We start from the raw sequence: 23,705 nt of genomic DNA on the forward strand, positions 1-23,705 counted from the left end.
AGAACAGAGAATCTAGGATACATAGTGCCTAGGTAATATTAATATACAATTGGGTTTTGGAGGAAGTAGCTCCAAACTATAAAAATACCAGTAATTCTTCTCTATTCCAAGCCCTAAACATACACATAGTATAAAACCCAGAAATCATGGTTGAGAAAACACAACCTCCAGAGGTCGGGCAGAATTTCAGCAAACACACCAGCGTGTAAACACAGTGCCAACCAGCAGCCATGTTTGCACAGGAGAAACTGAGAGGGGCAGGGGCGCTCGGCCGTTCTGAACCGAGGCTCAAAGGAGAGCATGTCACCTGCCTTTGTGGATGGTGTCTGGGTGTAGCTGGGAAACCTCAGGGATGACAGTGCAGCCTGCAGGCTGTGCACACTTGTGCAGACTGATTAGAGAAACGTAGAAGACAGTGCCAGCAAACTTACCTGGGTGTCTTTGGCCAAGGAAGGAAAGAAAGCAAGCGAAGGCGAATGGTTCTGAGCTAAGATGAACCCACTGAAAATGTGATGGTTATTCCAGGGGGCACAGGCTTTGCAGGTTTCCCGATGAAACAAGTGTGGCATGAAAATAGGTACTAATCTTGATTTTGGGGGGGTGAACCCAAATCAGTTCAGATACATTACCCTACCTCACTGTCCAGTGTAACTGAGGTCATATGTGGCTAAGAGAAAATCCAAACTACAGCTTGCTGTGGGTGCATGCCAGGAGTCTCCATGGCTTCCCCAGGATGGCAGAGGGAGGAGCAGGTGATGAGTGACAGCAGAGCTGATACCAGTGGGCCAGGCTGCTGAGATTCAGCCCACAGCTGTCCTGGAACCCGTGCACAGGCATCTCCTGCGACTTGCACTTTTCACCCTGAAATGTGTAATTACTCCCTCAATGAGGCTAACCTTTGCTTTTTCTACTTCATCGGCAAACATTCTTCTCTTCATATTCACACAAATGCATTTTCTTTTTGCTCCTTTAGCTGTAAACGTTGTAGACAAAACAAATATTTTTATAGATCAAGTCATGTTTTCCTTTGGCTTCCAATATAAATTTTGTCGAGCTCCTCTTCTGTCCTTAAGGCACATAAGCTAAGGTGGGGACCCAGTGCAGGCGAGTAAAAGCAGGTGTCATACTTAATACCTTACCATTGCAGAGGGCATCACAGGGTTTTAAGTCACTTTTACATATATTACTTTATTTCATGCTCACAAGAACCTAGTGAGCAGGACACGAGTTAGTGTACCAATGAGGAAACTAATCTGGGTTTAGAGATTGCACGTGCTTCTCAAGGTCCCATGACTAGGAAACGTTCAGGTTTTCTAACTCAGAGTTCAGCATTCTTTCCTCCACAATGGAAATGAACTGCTGCCTTATATTTCCAAAATTTATATGTGTATATATATATAATGATTAATGTATCATAAATATAGTCACCCTTTGCCAATTCAACTAGTGAAAGGTAGACAAACACACACATACATACATATATATATATGTCTCTGGAAAAGTTTCTCTGTATCAGTTTCTTATATGTTCTATATGGAGACATGTAAGATTTCTATAGCAATCTACATATAGAAATCTAGATACCTTTCTATATATGTTATATACATACATATTTCTTTTCTTAACATTTTTTATTGATTTATAATCATTTTACAATGTTGTGTCAAATTCCAGTGTAGAGCACAATTTTTCAGTTATACATGAATATACATACATATTTCTATATATTACATATTTTTTTCTAGAAAAGAGAGACTTTGCCTAAATTCTCTAACTCCACCCTGACCCTGACACTAGGTGGACATTTCTTTTGAAGTCAGGGAGGGTTGAGAGAGGGACTCTGCTCTGCCACATGGGAAGAAATGCAGGAGGAACTAATTCCATCCTGGAGATGGAGATCACCTATTTTAATGTAAGGACAATGGTCTCTACACTCTGAAGTCACTTTTAATACTTGGAGAAAGTTGGCTTGATAACCTCCAACCCCTAAGTCAGGAACTCGGGCTGTTGAGAGTTTTATTTAAATGACCTTTCCCTTTAGCAAAATCTGAATGTCAGGCTTCCTTCCACTCCTGTGGGCCCCAGGCTATAAGTAAAACAGGGTAAATAGAAGAATAAAAATCCAAGAGTTGAGTACATAATGGAAACACTGACAACACCACAAGAGATCATGGCCTAAAGTCAGGAAGTGAAAACATCAAGAGACGTGAAGGCGAGATTTGTCTCAAGTGATTTCAATTTCTAAATCTCTTGGGAATAATGTGTATTAGCTCAAAATCTTAAGACGTATTAAATGGTATTTGTCAGTGCAACATCGATTGGGGCTTATATCTTGTTGTTTTATTTGGCACTCCAGTAAGGCACTTTTGCACAATTATGTCAACACACTGAGTTAGCCTTTGTCAAGAAAAGCAAGCACTTGAATCCTTCTCAGTCAAGCATCTCGTTTTAAAGAAAGGATCTAAGAGTCAAGAACAATAGGCAACTATTCTTGGCCTCATTAGTGCCTTTATTTGGATCTTTTTTCCTTTTGACACACTTTCTCAGGCACATCTGGGCAAGTCTGCTTAAAGGAAACCAAAAATTCCACAGTCAAGTTCTCCACTTGACTGAAAGATTTTCACTCAGGAAGAGTGGAAATTGAATATGATTATCTTTCACTTTGAGATTCATTTAAAATAGAAACAGGTGCGTCAAAGCCAGGTTGGGTTTAGCCATGAATGGGGCGAAGCTGTGGTGACTATTAGGTTCAAGATGTGACCAAATTTAGCATGACTAAGGCAGAGAGGTTGACAGTGGGATGAGGTCAAGGAGAGATTAAAGACCACAAATCTCATTCGTTAGTACCTAGGACAAAGAATAGTAGCTTCTGTCACATTATATTTTGAAATGAAAGGAAACATATGGGAGGTGACTATACATTTTAATGATTAATTAGATACATAAATCTGACTCAATTTGTTCACATTTCCCAAAGTAAATAAATACTCAGAGCTGTTTAATTCTCTGCTAACTAATAACAATGCTAAAAATGTCAAGGAAAAAAGTCAGTTCCTAGAAATAGTGAACCTGGGCCTCTCATGGTATCAGGATTTTTTAAGTAACTTCTTTGCAACAATGGGAAATATTCTTAATTCTTTTTAATTCTGGATGTAGTCAAAGACCCCAACTCTCAGGGAGCAGTTAAGGAGACTACCTATGGTGAGTCTTCAAAGGGAGAATTCAGCCTCATATGTTTACTTGGGAAGAATGACTTTATCTTTTGAAGAAGCAGTTGAAAGAATATCTCCATAAGGAACATCTTTGCAACCTCTAGAGACAAAATGCAAGAATCAAAATGGCTGCATTATATTCTTAATTTTCATAGTTATCATCTTTTCTCTTCTCTTAAAGTAAACATTTGGAGACTTGAAATAGCACCTATCAATAACCACCATCTGCGTTTTTCTCCTGACTAAAATCCTTAACACCAAACTCCTCCAACAAGATGGTAAAACTCCATGTGGGTAGGGGCCCCTTGCTGGCTGTGTTCATCACTGTAGACTCAGATCTTATCACAGTACCTGGAACATAATAAAATTGCAGTCAATATTTGTAGAATAGATGAGTGAATCGCACTGTATATTTAAACTGGCTTGGATATCAAACATCTGCACACCCCTTGGGAATGTGTATGGTGAAGGAAGAACACAGGCTTTACAAGCAGACAAGGCTGGATTCTAATCTAAGCCAATCACCGAGTGAACTGAGCCCCAGTTCCCTGTCATATGAGACTTACACAATTCACTTTGCCTGGCCATAGTGTAGGCTACGGATAATACGCTTGCAGGCACACACACACGTACACATACCCACAGAGTTTAGCAGAATATCTGATATATATTGTATGCCCAACCGATTGAAATTATTTTCACCATTTAGTACCTAGATCATTTTATTAAGTCAGTTTAGAGTGAAATGCTAAGCCGAAGGCTAGTGCAACCTCTCATAAATGAGAAAGTTTTGTCTAGAAAGAACAAAGTGATTTGCTGAGGAGTCAAAAATTAGCACTGTTCAGAGGGTTGGGGGTCTGTACCAATTCCTGCTCAAGGATTGGAAGGCAGATTTCACTGGACCAGTCCTCTATTCTTTAATGATGACCATTCTGACTGGTGTGAGGTGATACCTCTTTGTAGTTTTGATTTGCATTTGCCTCATAATTAGTGATATTGAGCATCTGTTCATGTGCCTGTTGGCCATCTGGATGTCTTCGTTGGGGAAATGTCAATTTAGGTCTTCTGCCCATTCTTTGATTGGGTCCATTCCTCTATTTTTAATCTATTTTGGTAAAGTCAGCATATGTTTTCTTAAGACCCCACAAAGTTAAATATATGTGAATTCATTCCTGTAATTTTTTTATATTAGTCTTAACCCCTTATATTTGTATATAGCTCCTCCATCTTCAAAATGAGGTAAATAAACTTAGAAACTTTGCAGGATGACTCAGTCCTCCAAATGAATATTTAGCATATATCAATTTACATTGTCACACATATCGTGCATATTGATTGAAGTTGATCATTTCAACTCTTTTTTGGCATATCCCTTCAACTTTTAATTCAGTTTAATTTAGTTTAATTAATTTAGTTTAATTAAGAGCTAAGGAATGCTTGATAAAATACTCCCTCACCTCATCAGAACATGAGAAACATTAGTCTGTGCCTAAGGCATAGTGTGTTACTGGTAGGTGGCACTTGCTTTCAATCACAGTATTCTTAGCAAATTAAAATGACCCTGGATGGCTTGAAAAACATCTGGAGAAGCCTTCAGCTCATCCACTTCTTGGCTCCCAGCACTCCAGTTTCCTCCCGTGTCTGCTCCCTTCCTTCAGACTTCCATCGTAACCTCCTTCTCCACCATCATTGCATGTCTCAGTCCTACTTCTCTAGTCACTTATGTCCTGATCCACTTGTGTAGTGAGGGGTTTGGACCATCAGCATATTCATCTATCATCAACTGTAAAATCCAGCAATGAAACACTTAGAGCGATGAAAACCCAGGATTTGGGACAGACTCAGAGTCATGTCATGCAGAGGCAATAGACCTTGGCCATACTTTGCTTCTTTGACTGAGGCTGCCTCCGCTGTACATCCAAGGTGGTGAAAACGTTGATGGTTGCAACTCCTCAAAGTTATTCAGAGGCTCCAAATCTATGAAATCACTCTGAAGACTACAAGTGCTCTCCAAATATTGGTTTGCTTTTAGGATTCTTACCACAAGATCTCTTTTCTCTCGGGTTTACTTGCTACGATGAACTGGGAGTTGATAACCACTAAGTTGGTAAGAGACAGGAACATTAGGAAACTCAAGTATGTAGAAGTAAAGAGTCTTAGTCTGCTCTGGCTGCTGTAACAAAATACCGTTGACTGGGTGATTTAAACGATAGACATTTATTTCTCATAATTCTGGAGGCTAGAAGTCCAAGGTCAAGGTTCCTACAGATTTGCTGTCTGGTGAGGGGCTTCTTCCTGGTTTGCAGATGGCTGACTTCTTTTTGTGTCCTCACGTGAAGAAGAGAATTGTGGTCTCTTCCTCTTCCTATAAGGACACTAATTTCATCACAGGGGCTCCACCCTCATGATTTCACCTAAACCTAATTACCTCCTAAAGGCCCCACCTCCTAAAACCATCACTTTGGGGCCTAAGGTTTCATATGAATTTGGCATGATGGGGACACAAACATTCATCCTTAACATAAGGGGTCAAAATATTTTGAAATATCTAAGACATTGCAATGTACAAACAATGCACTAAGCTGGGAGCTAGGTGTCAAATTTTAATTCAGGCTTTCCATCCTGCTCTATAAACTGGGAAAGTCACTCAGCAAATTAGCAGTTAATCGTATGCCGCATGCCCTGCTAGGTATGTAACCCACAAACGTTATTTCTAATCTCAAAATGTTAGACCTAAGTAAGTATAATTATCCCTGCTTTGCAGGTGAGGACATGGAGACTCCAAGTGGCTTAGTACCACACGGTTAAGGTCACAGATGTGCTAAACAGTAACCCCAAGACTCAGATCTAGTTCTGTTTCGATAGTCACCCCCTTCCCCACTCTATCTTGCTGCTGCTTTGTTCCTAGGTCGTCTCATCTGTGAATTGAATGGTCCCTCCAAAGTTTTTCTTAGGTCCCATTCAACTCTAAAATGTGGTGATTGACTGTAGGTGATGGGTATTTGGACTAGGCAGATGAGCTATTAACATAGTTCTAAATAAATTAGCTGATGTGCCTACAAATGGGTTGTAAGTGTACAAGACATGAAGGCTCTTTGCTCTCAGGCTCGTGGGGAGGAGGCTGGAGAAGCTGGCATGTCAGTCCTACCACCGTGAGCATCCTCTCTGCTGACTCCACCCTGCTATGCAAATTAGGCAATTTGGGGTATGTCACTACCAAAAGTGTTTGGGAATCTCTGCAATAAATGACCCACGTGGCTATGTAAAACAGAGAAAGTGCTTTGTGGCTTGAAGCTATTGAATCAATATCATGTTGATTAGAGTCACATTGTGACTCTGAAAATGACTTGGTTTCCCCAGGAGGAAGCCATCACATAATTTATACATTCTCCAGTGTGTACAGCTGAAGCAGCAAACAAATTGTAAAGGCAACAGACACACTGAGCCAAGAAAACTAAACACTGATCTTTCGAGCATTCCGAAGTTACTGGACTTAAGTGAACGTTTATTTAAACGAATAGTCTTGCTGCATTTTTAAGGCTTTGTGAGGTAAACCAGGACAGAGGTAGCAAGTTCACCTTCTTCTGCTGACTGCCATGAGTTTTGAATTCTGAGGTGTAGGATGAAATTCTACTTAAATGATTTGAACCTTTTCTTTCCATTGATTCGGTAAGTTTCAAAGTACATTACATTGTAGAGATGCCAAGGCATTCCCACAGAATACATTCATTGACCTGGTTGACATTTAAAAGGTTATCAAGCATGCACATCTTTGAAATATTAAGATTAGCGTTTCCTGGACAAATTGTAGAGCTGGTACTTCCTCTTGGTTTGGAGGTCAGCTTGTACATATCATAGCCAGAAACTGACCTTGATTCTCTTCATGAAACAGAACAGGGGAAGGACAGGTGGCTATGGTTCCTACCATGCCCTTCTTTGCAGGCAGCCTTCCAGGAATAAGAAAGACACTAAGGGACAAAGGAGAAGGATTTTAAAGTGTAGCATCCTGTGGGCAAAATCTCACCCATGCAATTAACTGAAGCTGTAACCTCTTAAAGGGACATGTGCCCTGAAACCAGCTCTTCCAAGAAAAAGCCAGCCATTGCAAAGTGATGTTCCTATACCACATCGCTGCAGCCTAGGAGATGTGCTCACCTTGCGTGCGGAAGAAACCGAAGTCTCCCTTACATCTCTGCCCTACTTGTGTTTGGGACGTTATGGCTTCACATAAAAACATGCCTCACATAAAAAAACGTTCAGACTTGTTTTGTTCATGTTGAACATTAAGAGGAAGGTGAGCTTTTCCCTCACAGACAGTAATAAAATTATTGGTTTTAATTATGAGTCATAGACCACATTCTCTCATAAATGCAAATTCATTATTTAGGGTGTCCTCCTATTATTTAATAGTTTAAAACTGGATGCTGCTATCTCTGTGTGATTTTAAAAAGAAAACTGGTAATTCATAGACATAACCATGGCAAAGACTTCCCTTCTTCCTCCAAAGTCAAATAATCATCTCATTTTACTGGCTGTCTTAAAAAGGAGACAATTGATCAGGGGCCAGAATTGATATCCTTTAGAGCTTGTGCAAATTACAAAATATAAATAAATTCGCTGTATAAAAATATAAAACCTCAAGTTTAGTTTATTTTTAAGTATCATTTTAAAATATGATTTTAATAGAAAATGCAGTCGCCTTTTGAATAAGACCACCCAATTTATAGCGATCTTGATTGAGGTTTTCTACAATTTAGAACATAAACATTACATCCAACAGCAGTCTTATAAACTAGAATGTCTGGTGGGGTCTCGTACAAAGACAAGAGAGCCAAAAAGCTGATAAAAAGGGCCCAGTAAAAAAATAAGCACCACGTCACTGGGATGTTTGTCTTTCGCTTTCTTTTTTCAGAGAGAGAGAGAAATGTACGGGGGCTCTGGTAAACGCCGAGGCTTGTTCGAGTTGTTCCCTAAATGTGTTGTGCTGTAACCTGTGTAGATTCTTTTCAAAGTCAGTTCCCTCTGTGTCGAGTGTCCAGCACCTCCCTCTCCTGACACATTTGCAGCCAACACCCAGTTCCAACGTGACCTCCGCTTTAGGGACTGGTTGAATCGATCCGTGACATTAGCAGGGCGACAGCTCTCTTCTAATGCTTCTTAACATTGTTCAGAAAGTTAAGTCCCCACTGCTAGACATTTCCCTCCGAGCAGAAATAAAGCTAGACGTTGTTTTTGCCCGGAGTTTTGGATGGGATTACACATAATGAATTAAACCACCTAGCGCAAGATGATGTTTTGTCTGCACTAAGTAAATGCTTTCTGATGTTACTGCTGTTCTTGTAATTGGGCTGCTGAGCGTGCAGAGAGGACAGCTAAAAATCAACCAACACAGACACACGGGGCTCGTGTAACGTCACTCCCACTTCCCCAGGCACCAGGCCCTTCTCTGCCTGCCCCGTGTTCCGATGGCACCTTAACCCGCGGTGGATTCTGTGTGGCGGTGTGTCAGAGAGGCGAAGTGATGGATTGACAGAGAGAAATTTACTGTGTGTTTGGTTATGGTACAGACATCAAGCTTTTGTTCAATTCTCATTGGCTTCTGGTAGAATCCCATGCTTATCTGGGATACAAAAATAAGGGTTTTCTTTTTGTTTTAAGATATCATCTATACTAGTACTATAATGATATATGCTAATTCATGACAAATTGTAAATCAGATGGTCACATTACCAGGTTGATATATTTAGGAAACTAAGACACTATTAACCTTCACTACTATTTGTTCTTAAACAAGGAGAAAGTTTTTGATATCAAATATTTCTGCAAAAGGTAAACCAAAAAAAAAAAAAAAGTAAACATGCGAGGTGATGGATGTGTTAATGAACTTGGTGGGAGGACATTTTTCACCAGGTCCGTATATATCACATCATCGCATTGTACACTTTAAATGTCTTACAGTTGTATTTGTCAGTTATACCCCAATAAAGCTGGTAAAAAGCAAACCAAGTAAAAAGTGACCAATTGGGACAATCAGTTCATCAGTTCTTCACAATATTTAATACCATAGATAGTTGAAAGTATCTAGAAATTCAAAAACACCTACATTTTTGTCGGTATATTAGCCCAGCTAAAATCTACTCAAGTATTTGCACTCCTATATCAAATTGACTTTTCATGGTGCTCACAAAATGTAATCTTTATTCTGCAGTCATATTAACTGTATGCTTTTCTTTGTCTCAGAGATGCAATCCAATACACCACTCATAAATGCCAACCGTGTGCAAATTAGAGTGTTTGATGATCTCAGGGAGACAGCGACATATCCCTGACTTCGAGGAACTTACAGTTTAGTAATATGTATTCCTCGTCTTCATATTTTTCCTGTCTTCTCTCCTTCTTTTTTTTGACAGCGCATATGAAATTTAAGTAGCAATTTTAGAGGCCTATAAAATCAGAAGCAGATTGACTCTCCATCTTTAAATATCTTAAGCAGAATTATAATGGCTGCAAATAGGCAAATACGGTAGTAAGAAAGTAATTTTTATAACTTAGTATTGTCTCCCTGGTAAACTAGCACGTATTCAGCACTTCCACCCAGCATCACCGCAGGACCTGGGGAAAGTCCTTACTGGTTTAACTTCCAGTGGCAGAATCTCCCCATCCTACCCATAACCTACTCCCCGCATTATTTTTAATCACTGTTTGACCAGTCATCATTTCCTGAGTGTTTAGTCAATGGCATCCCAGTACGTTCTTGTGACAGTGTTTTCAGAAGGCAAATTATTTTAGCCAATAGAGTATAAATCAGCTCCGCACAGCACGAGGATTTCTATTAGAGGACGATAGTGTAGATTTTCTATGAGAATAAAGACCGCCACATAAAAGTATTACATACGTTGTATTCATTTGTTACAGTCGCCGTAACAGCTACCACAGGCTGGGTGACTTCAACAACAGAGACTGATTTTCTCATGGTTCTGGAGGCTGGAAACCCTAGATGGAGGGGTTGGCAGGTTGGATTCTCCTGAGGTCTCTCCTGAGATGGTACATGGCTGTCTGCATGCTGTGCCCTCACATGGCCTTTCCTGTGTACACACTGCTGGCATCTCTCGCTCTCTTTTATAACGACATCCGTCATATTGGATTAGGACCCCACCCTTATGACCTCATTTAACTTTATCTCTTTAAAGGCCCCATTTCCAAATACAGTCACATTGAAGGTTAGGGCTTCAACCTATAAATTTTTTATTTGTGGGGGGTAAGGGGCAACAGAATTAAGTCCATAACATAGGACCAAAAGAAGCTTCCAAATCATGAAAGTAATAACCCCACTGAAGGAAAATTTCTTTAATATTTCTGAGGATTCTTTCAAAACTTCTGAGACAGTCAATTAGGCAAAGTATAAAATGCAGCTGTCATAAATTTTACTCCACATCTTAAGTTTAAGAAATGCCACATTTTTTATTTTTCTGAAGAACATTTAATCTAAGCAACAGTAGGAAAATCAATGGTGCTTATTACTGGGGCCTCTATCCCACCTCCCCTATCCAGGTCCAGCGTAGACCAGGAAAGTCTTACTTGGCTGAGAATGTTTGGACAAGCCCACTGTTTTGTTTTGTTTTTTAATTATTTCAGAGTAGTTAGTTAGTTAGCTGAAGTATAGTCAGTTTACAATGTTGTGTCTGTTCCTGGTGTACAGCATGATGTTTCAGTCATCCATGTACATACATATATTTGAGCTGTGCAGAGACTAACTACTGCATATAAAATAGATAAACAAGTTCATGCTGCAAAGCCTGCTGGATTTTAGCCCACACGGATGTCATCATTGCAGGTAGGCTGCGCATGGTCCAAACCACACAGTGGCTCCAAGAGCTGAGACGTGGAGTGGGGTTTGCAGAGAATGGGAGCCTGACACTTTCAGTCCTGCCTCCCCAGGGGCACAAGAGGGAGGAAACAGGGCAGAGATTTCGCCTGCTCTTCAAGTCCCCAAACTACCAGCTCACCCTCTTCTCAGACTCTGAGAATATCCTTCACCTTTTCCCAACCCAGCACTTCAATTTCTCTCCTCCTTCACTCCACTGCAGAGCAACTCCCCTCCGTACCTCTCTTTACATCAGTCATTTTTTTTCTCACTATTACAAAAATAAAAACTAACAAAAAGCCTGAACGGAGCTGTCTTGTAGGCTGACTTACTCACTGGAGATGACAGCTCAAGTCTACACAATCCAGGAAAATGAAAAGTTCCCCATCTGTCTCATCTTAGCAACCAGGTAGGAGAGCATGAATCCTTTCTGAGAGACAATGGGACGTCATCAACTAAAAAGATAAAGAAATGGAATGAGTTTCATTATAGACTCTATAAATGTCTTTGAGACCGTCTGTGTTTCACTTTCCTCCCCTGCCCTGCATTCTAAGTTTGGGAGCAGTGTCAGAATGAGCTTTCAGTCTCTTTCGTGGCAAGAAGAAGACTGACATCAAGAGAGAGTTGATGGGGAAGAGGTGTGACTTCTGCCACCAATACATTCTTCCCCGTTACATATGACTCTATTCTAATTTGATCCAAAGCTCAGAGATGTCATTTGGGGAAATCCAGATGGACCCAGTGACCATTCTGGAGTCAAACGAATTCTACAGATGTGTTGCTAAGGAATTGGACTGGCAAAACATGAATTAGGTAAACAGAGTTGAAAGTGTTTTCGAGTGAAGACACCAGATCAATATTTGTACTCATTAGATACTTTAGGTATTCCTGCTAGCTAGCTTACAATAACTGAATAGGATGAACAAGATTAATTTTTGTCTTCTTTGACGTTACTATGGATTTCTACATTCAGGATTTTTATAAAAAGAAATATTTTACATAACTATTTTTTGGAAAATTAAATAAATAAAATATAAGTCACGTGTCATCATTTTTTAAACATTTGTTATGTTAAAAATGTTATCATCAAACTTTCCCTTATTAAGCTTCTTTTGTCAAAGATTTGCTTTGTGAGATTTTTTTAAAAGAAGTAAAGGATGAAATAATATGATTTCTGGGATTGGCTTCAAAATCATCTAGAACTGGAAGAGAAATGAAACATGGTTTGACCATGGGATGTTAATTTTAGAAGCTTTGTAATAATTACATGGTAGTTCATTATACTGTTCTCTCTACTCTTGTGTATATTTCAAATGTTCTGCAATAAAAAGTTGAAACTAGGAAGTAAAACTCCAAAATTAAATTTAATACTCTTTATGAAAAATATATCTGGAGGGAACTCAAATTCAAAAAGATACATGCACTCCAATGTTCACAGCAGCACTATTTACAATAGTCAAGACATGGAAACAACCTAAATGTCCAATGACAAATGACTGGATAAAGAAGCTATGTTATATTTATGCAATGGAATACTACTCAGCCATAAAAAAAGAATAAAATAATGACATTTGCAGCAACACGGATGGACCTGGAGATTATCATTCTAAGTGAGTTAAGCCAGAAAGAGAAATAAAAATACCATATGATATCACTCATATGTGGAATCTTAAAAAGAACAGAAAGAAAAGAAATGAAAAAAAAAGACAATAATGAATTTATCAACAAAACAGAAACAGATTCATAGACAAAATAAACAAACTTACGGTTACTGCGGGGAGAGAGGGTGTGAAGGGATAAACTGGGAGTTCGAGAAGTGCAAATACTAAATACCGTACATAAAATAGATAAAAATTGAATTTCTTCTATATAGCACAGGGAATTATACTCAATATCTTATAATAACCTATAAAGAAAAAGGATATGAAAATGAATATATTTATGTATATGTCTGACTGAAACATTATGCTGTACACCAGAAATTACAACTGATTATTCTTCAATTAAAAAAATAAAGAAAAATAAAGACCAACAGTAAGTATGTTAGAAAGGTAAACTGATTTAGAGAACATTGGACACATGTCAGGGTGATTCAGGAAACTTCATCTTCCTCCTCAGAGTGCTCAGAATCCCCAGGGAGCCAAGCTCTTTCGCATTCCGTCAGCCTGTGAAGGCTGACGGGTGTGGGGGTCGCCCCTGCGAGTGGTGCTCTGGGGAATGCCATCCTCACGTCAGCCAGGGCCAGCTGGTGCTCACACTGCTTTCATATTCTCTGGGGCCCTGTCAGTCGGCGGCTGTACTTCTGAGAAAAATCGAAAACCAAACCCCAGTGGCAACTCTCCTTGTCCTGGTGATCGAATAACGTCGTAGAGAAACAGCAAGAGGCAGGGTGGCTCGTCCTTCCCCTTCATTCTCCCTTCATCTTGGGGGCCCGCTGACAAAGAAATGTCCTTATTCTAGAATTATCTGTTAAACGGCACAGGGAGCCTTGCCGGGGATTAAACAAGGTCTACACAAAAACGTCAAGCTGTCGCTCTTCCTCTAAAGGGCTTACAAGCAAGTTCCAGTTGGGATACACAAGGGTGAAATAAGATAAAAATGCAAGGCTGTGGAGAAGACCTGCCCACTGAACAACGCAGGCACCAAATGCTGTGGCAGCTCAGAGCAGGGAGGGGCCCAGAGTTAACGGAAAAGCTTTCCTGAGAGAATGGGGTTTAAAGGGAGGCTTTAACCACATCTCAATTCACACAGAGGGTCAAGGACGGAGCTGGGGCTCCCACACCGTGCAGTGGGCAGAGCAGGAGAACTGAAGTCAGACAGGTCTGCCTCCTGTCCCAGCCATTGTCTCTGAACTCCCTTCTCTCATTTGTACATCATGCCAGACAGGTTGTGATGAGAACTGAAAATATTAACTTTTGGGGGAAAGCCAAGAACTCAGTAGGCTGCTAATAAGTGTTCGCTTTTCTTTCCATTGTGTAGGAAGCCCAGGGATTAAAAACTTATAAACAAAAATGACAGCCAGATTGTAGAGACCGTGAACATCAGACTAAGGGATTTAGATTTTACCCTATGGGTGTCCTGTGGCCTTATGCAGAGAAGGTCATGCCGGAAGCTGTATCTGGGAATAATGGTCACTATTGCATTGGGTACGTAACCTGGTTAAGAAGAGGGACTTGATCCAGAGAAATTCATTAGAGGGTTAATGCAATGATCTGAGCACTAAGTATTAAGGGTAAGAATTAGAGTTGTGACCAGAGATGAATTTACCACGAAGCTTAATTTGAGGCCCCTTTCTTGCACAAGCCTCATCCGGGGCTTCAGAAAGGACTCCAGCAACATCTTCACAGAGTCATGTGGTTTTGTCAGCTCTGCAAAAATAAGGTATTGACTGGTTCAGACAACTGCCTCTTTCTCCCGATTAGCCAGTTTGGGCTTCTGTAATAAAATACCGTAGACTGGGGGCCTTAAACAACAGACGTCTATTTTCTCAGAGGTCTGGAGGCTGGGGGTCTAAGAGCAGGGTGCCGGCATGGTGGAGTCCTGGTGAGAGCCCTCTTCCTGGCTTGGAAGGTCATGTGAGACAGTCGGTCCTCATGTGGCCCTTCCTCTGTGCCCATGTGAAGAGGGAGAGGGAGACAGAGCTCTTCCTCTTCTTACAAGCATACTAATTAATCTCATCGCAAGGGTACCACCTTCACGACCTAATCTAACACTAATCACCTCCCAAAGGCCCCAACTCCGAACACCATCATGCTGGCTTCAAGGTGGGCATGCAGGATGGGGAAATGCAAACATTCAGTCCATAATACACCCACACTTTCCTCCCCTGTCCCTTTCCCCTTGTACGCTAGAGAGGCTGTGGACATTTTGGGAATGAGATAGGAGAAATTTGAATTGGAGAGAGATTTAGTTTGGGCTGAGTGAGGTATCTTTATGAGGTTTTTCATTCGCTTTCCTGTATATTTATTAGTATCTTTCCCTGTGCAGAAACGGTTTCAGAACTACTCCCTTGCCCCAGTGCCAGCTTGACAGGAAGGTGCGGGACCATGAGTTGAATCCCAGCACAGCATCCCCCAAGGCCCTCAGGCCCCAGCCACGCAGGTGATAAAGAAACACATTCTGGCGTGTATGGGGCCAGAAGTCTGTGGAAAATCCTTCCAACAATCAGATGTGCGAAGTTGCAAGTGGGTGATGTGGTTCTCAGTTGGTAACTAATCAAAATTGATGTTTTCTTCTGTTGGGTATTTATTCAGCAATACAGCATATACATTATAACTGTTTAACTGTATTATAATTATAAATACACAATACTTTGTTTCTTTTAAAACTGGAGTGGTCCAAAGTAGAATTTATCAAAATTCCTGGGTTTACATAACACAAACCTTTAGCCCCACCTCACAGATAGTCTAAAGCAGAACATTCACAGGAAAAAAATGGATAGTTTTTTTCTTCATAAATCTGAGAACAACTTACAATTGAGAACAATTTACATGACATTACCAGTAATGATCTGTGATGCTAAAAGAAATTTTTTTGGCTATTAATATATTTTAATTCCAATTCATCAAGTTGGAGAAAAAATTGCCTTTCTGTTCTCTCTGTAGAAGATGCTACATAATCCTTAGCTTCTAAAGTGGTGATCAACCAGTATGCGCCAAAAAATACATGTATCAGGGGGAAAAATGTGGTGAGGCATATAAAGTAGTGAATTAAGAAAAATGTGTTTTTTAATGGATTTTGTAATATTTGTAGCATTATGTATTTGTATCACAGGAACATATTTGTCACCCCTTTTCTTAGTCTAAAAATTCACTTCCATTTCTAATTTTATGTTTATTACTTTTTGTATTTTTTCTAAAAGGGGGCCCCTAAACCTGGATCTACCCCTGACTGTGGTAATGAGAATAACACACAAAGGATAGGTGCAGATGTTAAAGACAAACACCTCTGTGATTATATTTGTTCTGTAGGAATCACAAAAAGGAAGCAGTCTTATTACTCTCCTAGAGAAGGCTATTTTATTGGCCACAAAAGTATTTCCCACCCTTCCTTGGATGCTAGACTTTTCAGGAAAATGCTCTAACGACACAGTGTGAAACACTCAAGTCTAGAAGAAAATAAACAGAAATTTACCGCGTTGTCAACATCACACGGCCACTACCCACAACACGTTCTTTCTCCCCTGAAGCAAGCTACCAACTCATCTTTCTCCCTGTGACCTTATGACCACCACCCGAGATGGTTCTCCAAACTCTGGACAAATTCATCTTTCTAACATGCAAATAAGGTTATATTGCCATCCTATTAAAACTCTATGACTTGTAGGGAAAAGCACCAGCCCCTAACATAGAGACATGGACATCGGAGGATCCTTTCTCAAGCAATCGCTCCCATCCATCTACATGACTTCTGTGAGACCTGCATTATTACTCTAGCCACAGTTGATAGATCTCTTCCCCTGGATTTTAGGACTTGGACAGAGGGAGTCAGCAGTCATGTTTTCTGTTAGGTGACCTTTAGAAGCAGAGGTGTCAACAGAGAGAGAGGTGATACACAAAGATGAACAGAGCAAGAGATTGCTCATGGCATTCAAGCTCCTCATTTCAGATGTCCCTGTCAATGAGCCCAACCCCCGTCCTTTGTGGTCTGTAGATGGTACAACATAGGTATGATAAAAATCATCTTTTCACTTGGGTTGGTTGATGTGTGCTCCAAGCCCTTGCAACCAAGGGTCCTTTGGAATGTAAGTACAAGGATTCTCATGATCTAGACCTTATTTAACCCTCTAAGCTTGTCTCTGGCTACTTCCCGCTTCATCCTCGATGTTCGTGCAATACTACAAATATGTTAGGTCCTTCTCACCTGCGGACTCTCCAAGAACACATACTCTTCCCTCTGTCTACCATTCATCTTCCAGAGCACCATGGGGATGTTTCTTTCCCTTACAGAGATCTTTCCTGACTCAAATCTGGGTCGTGTGCCTCTCACAGCTGCTGTTCTCCTATGAGAGGACTTATCTCCCTGTATGTCAATCCCTGCTCAACTGTTTCCTCCCCTGTGTACTCGTTCACCACAAACCCCTTCTGAAAAGAGGGGAACCATGACTAGCTTATTCATCATTCTATTCTCACTACCTAACACATGTCAAGCACATACTAGGCTTTCCATATATATTTGTCAAATGAACAAGTAAATTAATCACTCCGTCTACACACATGGACAAAATAGCAATAAATGAATAGAGGGTAAGATAAACACCCACAAACCCATCCCTCGTCCTAAAAGTAGAGCAGCACTGGGACCTGGAAAGTCCCCTGTGTGTTCTCCAGTCCTTCCTCTCACCCCTCCAGAACCCCCAGAGATCACCACTGTTTTAAAGTTTGCTTGCCTTTTTCTCACCGACTTGCTTTTCCTTTTGGGTCGTACCACATATGTAGGTAAACCTAAACAAGAAAAATGTGTGGCTTATTTTGAACTATTTTGAACTTTTTAAAAATGGTAGCAGATAGTAAGTATTCTGCAACGTGGCTTTTTTTTTCCCCCTGCAGGGAGAAAAGGAATTTGGTTTATTATTTTTTTTTTTTAATGGCAGTTCTGGGGATTGAACCTGGGACAGCGTGCATGCTAAACACATGCTCTACTACTGAGCTCTCTCCTCCTCCCCTCAACCAGTGTGTGCTTTTTCTGCGCTTCATCCGAGTTCATGTGTGTCTCTCTAAGTCGTGCCTTTTCACTCCTGTGTGGCATTGCATTGAAAAAACTTACCACTCTTGATTTACCCATTTTGTCTCTATTCTTCTAGCCACCCAAACTCCCTAGATCCCAACAGATTTTATTTTCCAAAGATGGCACATCAATATTTCTCCTATCATGCACTCTTGTACAATATGACTTTGCCACTGCCTCACGGTGGAAGTTGAGTTCTCCTCTCCTTGAGCCTGGGTGGGCTTATGCCTGCTTCCCCCGGTAGAGTTTAGTATAAGTGACACTGTGAGACTTCTGAGGCTGGGCCATAATCATGGGATGATATAACTCACCTTGTTTACTGGAACACTCATGCTTGGAGCTCTGGGTCGCCATGTAAGAGGTCCAAATATGCTGAGGTCACATATTGCAAGGAAGGCAGGCTACATGGACAGGCCAGGGGAGGACACCGCAGCTGGCAGCCCTGATCTTCCAGTCAGTGCAATCGAGATGCCAGACGCAAGAGTGGAGGAGCCTGGTGATGTTCCCAGGCCGATGCACTGAGTTACCCCACCCTTGGTTTTGCCAGTTGAAGTCCCAGGCATCCTGGAGCAGAGGCTGGCTAGCCCCCCCCCCCCCCGTGCCCTATCCAAATTCCTAATCCATGAGCACAATAAAATGGACATTGTTTTAAACAATAAAGTTCGGGGTCATTTGTAGGTAGTGGTATGGCCGTAGTAACTGGCATCACCTCTTTAGGAGTTGTCCCGCTCTCAGCCCCATATCTTCCTAGGAAAATCCTCCCTTTGCCTTCAAGGTTCTTTGAACTCTCACAAACCAATATTCATTTTTCTAATACCCACCATAGCTCCATCTAACCCGATTAATTCATAGCTCTTTATTAAAAATCACCTGTCAAAATCCTTTTCCCTGCCCTCACCAGTGTCACAGGACTCCTTGCCTTCCTGCTCAAGCAGCACCACCAGCCAACCACTCGTCTCTCGTTCAGCTTCTTGAAAGACATCTTTACCTTTGAGTAAATTTGTCTAAATAGTGTTTCTCACAGTGTGGTCCACAGACCATCTGCATCAGAAGCACCTGGGTCCTTGTTGAAAATGCAGATTCTGGGCAGCACCCGAGACATGCCGAATCAGCATCTCCACATTTGTATCAAGCACGCCAGGTGTGCCTCACACACATTCAAGTTTGACAATCATGAGTCTCCTGGGAAGGATTTAGTCGGGGGAGGCGAGTAGCCTTTGGCATTAACTTGAGACAAGAAAACTGGGAGAACTCGGGCAGTAATCCTTTTCTCTCTGCCAACTAAAGCAATTAAAAGACTAGTGTTCTGTACCTCCAGAACCTGCTTCTTTTCCCAGGCACTAGAAAACTATGACCATCACCCCCGTCCCTGCAAGTTACACAGCAGATGTGTGGAAAGCATAGGAGATGTTGGACTTAAGATGAGTAAATGAATGACTAGATGAAAAAGTGTAGAACTGACTGTCTACAAATCATTATAGAAGAGGTTCTGATTCTTCAGATCATGGTGGGGGGTCCGTGTCCATGGCTAGGAGGCTAGGGAATATGTTTATAATTTTCAATGATATCTAAAAATTCATGATGTTATGTCTATAAACATACAGGACTAAATATTAGGTGACTCATCCCAGGAAGGTGTATTTCAACTAATGCCAAATCATCCCCCAGTAGAATTTCTCTCTCATTGTGCATTCTTATAAGCATCCTTTCAGTTCTGTTTTTTTGGTGTTGTTTCCGAAGTTATTTGTTTACATGTTTATGTATACCTCACCTCAGTTCACAAAGGATTTTGAATATTTCTTCCACGTATGTATAGAAACAGATACAAGTAGGTGTCAAGGGTGTTTCTGTGCCCAAGCCAACTGTTCCCCAACGTTAGAGAAGCGGAAGCAAGGAGCTAACTTCTCTGCCCTCCTGTTTATCTGAAAAAATTATCCAATTTGCCTGCTGCTTAACTTGTCATGGAAATACCTGTAACAGTGCTTGAATTTGCCATTAAGGAATGTGTTCTTAGCCATGTTCGTGTGGTGGTATAGTTCCTCTTTCTTAACCACTATTTATTGTTTGTGTTCTTCTTGTGAGCCACCTCAAAATGTGTGTGGCAAAGGCAGGAAAAATAAGAAAGCAAGAGAAGGAGAGAGGGAGAGAGAAACCTGACGTGAGAGGATTCCTTAGCAGAGAAATCCATCTCTATGTTGTAACAATTATTGAATTCTCCAGTCTCAGAGATGATTCACCAGGCTGCTAACTGCTACATCAACCTGACCCTTGCCTTGCATTCTTTTTTTTCCCTTTTTTCTTTTCTTTTCTGATTATTTTTTAAATTTTTTTAATTGAAGTATAGTCAGTTTACAATGTTGTGTCAGTTTCTGGTGTACAGCATAATGTTTCAGTCACACATATACCTACGTATATTCATTTTCATATTCTTTTTCATTATAGGTTACTAAAGGATATTGAATATAGTTCCCTGTGCTCTGCAATAGAAACTTTTGCATTATTTTTGTTACAGTCTGCTTTTTTCCCCACAGAATTCTTCTAGTCATTTATAAATTCTTTGAAGTATGTTTTCATTATGAACCTCATGACTACAGTAGTTGCTACATGTCCTTTGAGTTTTCGGTCAGAGGATTTCTCTCTTTTAATGAAACACAAAATCACAAATATGGTTTCATTTGCTCCTCATAGCTGTCCTATAGTGAAGGTTAAAAAAAAAAAAAAAAACCTGTTGTTTTCTCAGGCTTCTTCAATGTGCCCTCTCTTCCTCCTGAGACACAGTTTGCCCTGATAGACGCATGGCTACCTCCCTTTCTTCTTTCAAGTTTCACTTAAATGTCACCTATTCAGAACCCTTCCTTGACTGCATTCCAATAAAATAAACACCCCCCCTCCAAGAGCACTTTTTGCCATCTGACAGGATGTGGTCCCTGTGGGTCTTTCTGCACGAGAACTTGAACATAAGCTCCATGCAGGTGGGAATTCATTTTGTTTGCTGTGATTTCCCCAGTCCCACCAGAGTGTCAAGCACATAGCAGATGCTCAATAAACAAAGAAATGAATTCACTATTCCCGTTTCACATGTAAACGAGTCAGGAACTGGAGACTTAAATGATGTGACCACCGTGGCACCCCTAACGAGCAGCAGATTAGGTCTGGATCGGAGGTGTTTGTGCCAAGTCCCGATACATTTTCAGGACCATTACAGAGACATTATGCTAATTGATCTAAGTGATTGACTTCACTGGCATTAACTTCTGGAACAATGTAAAATCTGGAACCTTCTTTTATCACTTCATGAATGTCATCTGGAGCAAAGACAAAATTAAAGCCATTACGTTTCCTAACACTCAGTGGACTCTAAGGTGTGTTGTAGGTAGAGTAACCCACAGTATACTGAGAATTGATGCATTTTCCTGGGTGCGAATTCTACTTGTATGGTTCTTGAACAACACCTCTGCAAACCATTCCAAAGCACTCTTTGTCAGTCAGCAAATAGTTATTTCAGCTACAATAATAGCATCTTAAGAGATGATGCTGTTATGATAACCAAAGCCATTGGCTGCTCTCAGTGGCAGACCATTTAGCAGCCTGACTTCTGTGTGATATCCCCTGAGCACTGGAGAGGGGATCGGGCTATGCACATGGACCCAATAATTGCAGTGCTTCAGTCTGATTGTAAGTCTAGCAATAAAGAGGAACTTACATGATTTTTAGATAGTACTTTCCCCTTGCTTCTAGGAATGATTAATACATTTCTAATGTTCAACACAATTTTATTTAACTTAACTCACTTAGAACTCATAAGCTCTCCACCGACTGCTGTTCTATTAGTCTCTTAACCAGCCTATCCCCTATGAACCAGCATTTTTAAACATTTCCTAGAAGTGAATGTTCAAATTGCAAGAGGCCTAAAAAATTATCCATTCAAAGCACATCATTTTAAAGATGAAGAAATTTAAGTCAAAATTGGCTTATCAGTCATACCCAAACAGAAAGCAGTACAGTCAGACCTCAGGTCCCCCAAGGCTCTTTCTACTGCACACAGTAGGATCACACTTTGCACAGGGTCTGCCGTTCCCAAACAGATTCTTCAAGAGATGGATTCTGAAATTAATGACCTTGAAGCATGGCAACATCATAAAGTAATTCTGAACGATTTGTAAATTTCTGTGGGTGATAAACATTATTCTCATTACTGTCAGTGTTCTTAGGATAGTGGTTTAGCTCTGAAATTGTGTAATGTCAGTATGAGTTATATATAATAAATATGCTTAATGAAAAGATTTGGTAAAGCAGTAAAAGCAGTTCGCTGACCCATGGTATAACTGGTCATATGGTCTCATGTTTATTTTTTCTTGAATTACAATATTGGAAGCTGAATAAGGAATCTGAAAGGCAGGAACGTTGATATAGACTTACCTCAGCTAATGCCCATTCTGTAATAATTAAGTTGATTGATTCACCTTACAAACATATATCTTAATCATCTCCCGGGTGCCAGAGTGGAAAGACTTTCACTGGTGGTTTAGCCATTTCCCTGTTTCCTCCTGGGCACAGCAAGACGACTATTTTCAGCCTCCATTGCAATTAGCTGCAGCCACGCGACTGCGTTCTGGCCACTGGCTTGTCAACAGCAGTGATGTACACCATGAAACCCTGGCCCATGTCATCCCCCACTTACTGCCCTCATCTTCCAGCCAGATGCAGAAATCTCACAGAACTCTGAGCCCTGGGAGATCACAGAGCCACAGAGAGAAAGAGCCCGGATCCCTGAGTCAGCATTTAGGGGCACAGCAGAAAGCCTTAGGAAGGGCTGTTCAGAAATCATTATATGGGGGAGGGTATAGTTCAGTGGCTGAGTGCCTGCTTAGCATGGTCCTGGGTTCAATCCCCCGTACCTCCACTAAGACATAAACAAATAAAATACATAAACCTAATTACCTCCCCCCACCGAAAAAAGAAATCATTGTATCAGAGAATGGCATGGAATTAAGGTTCAGGTTGGAAGAAAAGAAACTAAGTCACCTCGGATAGAAGAGGAAGCAAACCCGGAGCTTCAGATGTGAAAATCTTGGGTTAAGCTGTAGGAACAAAAGTTGTCTAACGTAACTGGAGCACAGAGTAGAATTCAAGCAAACGTTTGAGCACTGAGACAAAAAGTGAGGTGGGATCGGATTATGAAAGGCATTGTGCCAAGCTGGAAGGTAGCCTTTACCATATAGGCAGTAGAATCCAGAAGAGGCTTTAAAGCTGCAGAGTGGCAAAACAAAACTCTCCTTTAATGCAGTGTGGAAAATAACTTGGAAAGGGAAGCAAATGGGAGAGGGAGACAAGTTACCAGACTATTGGAAAAATCCAGGCAAGAGACAATACGAAGGCTGATCTAGGCTGCGGCAGAAGAAATTGACACAGAAACAGACACAAGAAGCCATTCAGAGGAGGCATCTCCAAGTCCAGGTCGCTGTCAGGTGTGAGCAGTTAAAGTGACATTGACGGGAGTGGGGAACACAAGAGAAGATACGGGTTCAAAGAAAAACATGATGAATTTGCTTTTAAATACGTTGAATTTGAAGTCCAAATTCGAGAAGCTATCCAGTGTGCTGTTTGCATTCCATATGCAGAGCTCAGGGAAAAAAATTCAAAATTGGAATTATAAATTTGGGAGTTGGCAACACAGAGATGATGGTTAAGCCATGGGACTGGATGAAATCTGCCAAGAAATGTGAATCGATTGAGATGAGAAGGAAGAAGAGACTTCACGGAATACTTGAAAGAGCAGTGAGAGGAGTATAAAAAGCATCAGGAGAGGAGAGTGTCCTGAGAAGCAGGGAAGGAGCGGCTTTAGGAGTCCCACCCACGCAGAAGAGTTCAGACCAGACCCAGCAGGGAAACCAGATATGCTA

The 23,705-nt window shown here is 40.9% G+C and overlaps 1 long non-coding RNA gene across 1 annotated transcript in view; it reads right to left on the reverse strand.

The window, feature by feature from the left end:
• Positions 1–1,663: 1,663 nt before the first annotated feature.
• LOC141579660 (uncharacterized) overlaps positions 1,664–23,705 on the reverse strand; it is a 51,422-nt gene continuing 29,380 nt past the window's right edge. Inside the window, exon 3 of the long non-coding RNA XR_012511503.1 lies at positions 1,664–3,563. This is a non-coding gene — a long non-coding RNA (uncharacterized LOC141579660). The remainder of the gene's footprint in view (positions 3,564–23,705) is intronic.

Source organism: Camelus bactrianus, chromosome 2 (genome assembly GCF_048773025.1).
Source record: "Camelus bactrianus isolate YW-2024 breed Bactrian camel chromosome 2, ASM4877302v1, whole genome shotgun sequence".
Taxonomy (NCBI): domain Eukaryota; kingdom Metazoa; phylum Chordata; class Mammalia; order Artiodactyla; family Camelidae; genus Camelus; species Camelus bactrianus.